We start from the raw sequence: 4,184 nt of genomic DNA on the forward strand, positions 1-4,184 counted from the left end.
AAGAGAATTGACACCCAAAACATTAAGTAAAAAAACTATGTATGAATATGTGCTATTTTTTAAGTTGCAAAAGAGTGTATAGCTAATAACATTAACTTAAATGAGTGTACAGCTAATAACATTAACTTAAATAAATAAATAAAATTACTGTAAGGTGTAAAGTAGTAATTAATATAAAAAATTATTTTACTTGTTATTTTATTTTATACGTTGAACAAATTTGGTAATCAAAATAAGAATTTCTATTTGTCTGTTCATAATGTTGGGAAAAAAATCTAAGTAATATAGATTTTCTATATTTTTTGTTAAGCAAATTGCTATCAAATGACCTCACCGAGCTATGATGTAACTCGATATATTTTCTCAGACGATATTGACCTAATGACCGAACGGTAAATCGACACCAAATTGAAATTGACCCATCTCCAAATCTGTTTGGGTCATTTGAAGCAGCGTGATTTTAATTAGTGCTGCACATTGCCTGTTTTCACTTATTTGGATGAATTACAAATGAAACCCACTTAGTAGCTCACTTAAGCCCCTTATTGGGCTTGACCCATTACTGTTCCCTAATCTCACTTATTTATTTTGTCTCGCCCCTTTTGGTTTTCATACGTTCTCCGCCTCCCTGCCTTGTGTGTGAATTTGGTGGTTTTCCCTTCGTGTTCTCAGCCTATTGTCGTTCTTCATCTTACTACCTTTGTGACCATTCTTATATCATGACTATACCTTTTCTGTGCATCCTGAGTGGGTAGAAGAAGAGCTACTGTAAGTGTAAAGCAGTTGAAGGGCTTTGGGTTGATTTTGCTTGTAGTGTCATTTGATAAGGGAAATTGAGCTCGAAAAAGCCTTGGTGATCATATATTCTACGCAGCATTTGGTATCAAAGCTTGTGAGGACTTTCTTGGCCAGAAACCGACCTAAAGAAGCCCAAATCGTGCCAATTTTTCAAAAGGACCAAATCTAAAAAAACTGCAATTCCAGCCAAACTAGTGATTGCTCAGGAAACTAAGGCCACACCCAAATTTTGCATGTAGAGGTGCCCCTCCCTTGTGGAGTATGATGATTGTAGCGGTACATTGCTCTCCGACTGTAGCGTGTTGTGACAAATCTGGAGAAGCTCTCTTCAAGAAAGTTGCTCATTTTTTATTTTTTGAACGTACTGATATCGTTATTTACGTATTTCAGGCAGGATGCTCGATTTGCTCTCTTTAGGCATGACGCTCGATTTGTGATCATTAGTCAATCACATTGGAATATCTGCTGAATCTTTAGGGCAAATAATGGTGGCCCTAAAGCAACAGATTCCCATATCTCGATTTTACAGACTAAACGTGTCTGGTATGATAAATTGGCTTATCCCGATTAAATTTCTGCACTAGCGCATCATCATGTGGGGGTGATAATAGGATTTGACATACTTTGTTGTTTCTTAGTTAATTTGTTAGAATATCTAGACCTTACCCATTCGAACATTCCCTTAATCCGAGATCACAAATCTCACAAAACACTGGGATTCTAGAAAGGAGTATATTATTTATGACCCTAGGATTATTTTGTATAACTTGATTGTGATTCTGTACTTTTTTGGATTGATCTGTAAAAATGACAACTCACTATTTTGATTTGAAAATTTTTAACGAAAAATGTGATTTTTCTATATGGTAACAAATGATATGTATTTTGGTGCAGGAAATGATTTCAAAAGCCACTAAAGGCAATTTTCTTGCTAATTTTTCAAAAGAATAAAAAGAGGAAGATAATGAGTTTGCCTATACTTCAATTATTTCCACTTGTCTAACTTTGCTTTGGGGAAAGCAGGTAGACTGAAAACCACAAAAGAACTTTAGACAAAATTAGAAGACTTGTAATTGCTTAAATATATTCCAAAAAAACTCTACTTACTTGAGCTTTTTTCAGTTTTAAAATAGATCTTTAAAAGGATTTTGAGACAATTTAAACATTTTTAATAAATTTGTTCAAGATATTGTTAACTGTAAAGAGATGACGTCAGAAACATATAAAGGTATAATTTTGCTTAATTCTATACTTAATACTTATATGGGAGTTATAAATGCAATCAAGTATGTTAGAGACACTTTAACATCTGAAATTGTCATGGACTCTCCCAAAAGTAAAGATATGAAGATTAAAGCTGAAAAATATGATAGAAAAGCAATGAGATTCACCTGGTGAGGGGGTAGAACACAATTTAGGCAAAACAATCGTGGAGGATTTCATGGTAGTAGTGAGTCAAGTAGTAATGGAATTGAAAAAGAAGGGCAATGATAGGTCTTGGTCAAAATCTTGGACTAGAGGTAGAAAATGTTATGACTGTGGGAACATGAGGCATTTTACAAAAGACTACTATAAATAGAAGTGTAAGTTGAAGTGAAAAGAGATAGATGAAGTTAATATGTTGTCTTCTATTTCCAACATTGATGATGGTGAAGTATATATGATCACTAGTCCTATTTCTTAATGTATTGAATTGAATCTAATTGCCAATTTTCGTTTGTATGAGTAGATTCTTGATTCTAATGCATCTTCCAATGTAACATCACAAAAAGATTGGTTTGAAACATTGCATGAATAAAATGATTGGCATGTTGTGCTATGTGACAATTCTACCCAACTTGTTGCAAAGATGGGTGGTATTACATTAAAGTTCAACACTAGCTTTGTATATACTTTAGAAGAATTTTGATATATTCTTGAACTGTCCAGGAACTTAATCATAGTAGGGAGACTTGAAAAAGCTGACTTCACTGGTAAAGTTGGAAATGGCATTTAAAAATTGATTAAGGGTACTCTTGTTTCCATTAGGGGAATTAGGAGAAATGACATTTACATCACTACTGGAGAAGTGATAAGAGTGCTCTTGTTATGCAAATTGTTGTCAAATGACCATCTCTGCTGTGATGTAACTCGGTATATTTTTTCAGTCGGTATCAACCTAATGACTGATTGGTAAATCGACATCAAAATGAAATTGACCCGACCCCAAATCTGTTTAGGCCATTTGAAGTACCCTAATTATAGTTAGTGCTGCTCATGGCCAGTTTTTCGTTACTGGGTAGCTTACAGATGAAACCCACTTAGCAGCCCACTTAAGCTCCTTATTGGGCTTGATCCATTACTATGCCCTAATCTCACTTATTTATTTTGGGAGCCCCTTTCGGTTTTTATACATCCCCTGACTCTCTGCTTTGGGTGTGAATTTGATCACTTTCCTTCGTATTCTTTGCCTACTGTGGTCCTTCACCTTAGCCTTTGTGGCCATTCTTATACCGTGACCATACCTCTTTGTTATGTGTCCTGAGTGGGTGGAAGAGGAGCAACTGGAAGTGTGAAGCAATTAAAGGTTTTGGGCTGATTTTGCTTGTAGTGTTGATTGAAAAAAGGGAAACTTAGCCTGGAAATTCCGTACAACATTTTTCAATATGTAAATAATTTACTAAAATAAATTTTTGTTCATTGAAAAACTGGAGCTCAAGGAGAATGGGGATAATATATCGTGTAAATCTCACACAAGAGATGACCATATTTTGAAGAAAAAATATTTAATAAAACATTGTGGCTTCTAATAAATTAAATTTAATAATAATATAATAATTCAACAAACATTATGTAAAAATAAGTAATATGTACAGTGTGATCTCTTTTTAACACGGGTGCGTTCTCCTATATTATATAATGATAAATTTGTTTAACGTTTCTATTCCTTTTAAATGATAATGGTCTCTTTTGTTACCAACAAGTAAAAAGTAATATGTAAAGCGTAAATTTATGAAACACAATATAAAGGTGTAAATACACCACAAACGAATGGTATTTGTAACTTTCCTTATTTCTGTTTCTGTACAGTTGGCAATATTATCATCGAAAATTTTGTTTATTAAACTACTATTTATTTTTGGTGTATATATAAAAACTGTATATTAATTAAGGTGTATTTATCAAGTGGTGTGGTTGAGCCCTTTCTATAAACATGTCATCATTTGCAGCTTGTCCTGGAGAAGTATGAAGTTTATTCCTGAAAGGATTGCTGAGTGAAAGGGAATAAACACTTTAATTTGTCGACCAATATAAAAATAACAATAAAAATGAAGTCCACAAATTCTATTGTAGATAAGATGAGCATTGCGACTTTTGTATAATCGATAAATCTATCACTTGTTTAA

Source organism: Olea europaea, unplaced genomic scaffold (assembly GCF_002742605.1).
Source record: "Olea europaea var. sylvestris unplaced genomic scaffold, O_europaea_v1 scaffold766, whole genome shotgun sequence".
In the NCBI taxonomy this organism is placed as follows: Eukaryota; Viridiplantae; Streptophyta; class Magnoliopsida; order Lamiales; family Oleaceae; genus Olea; species Olea europaea.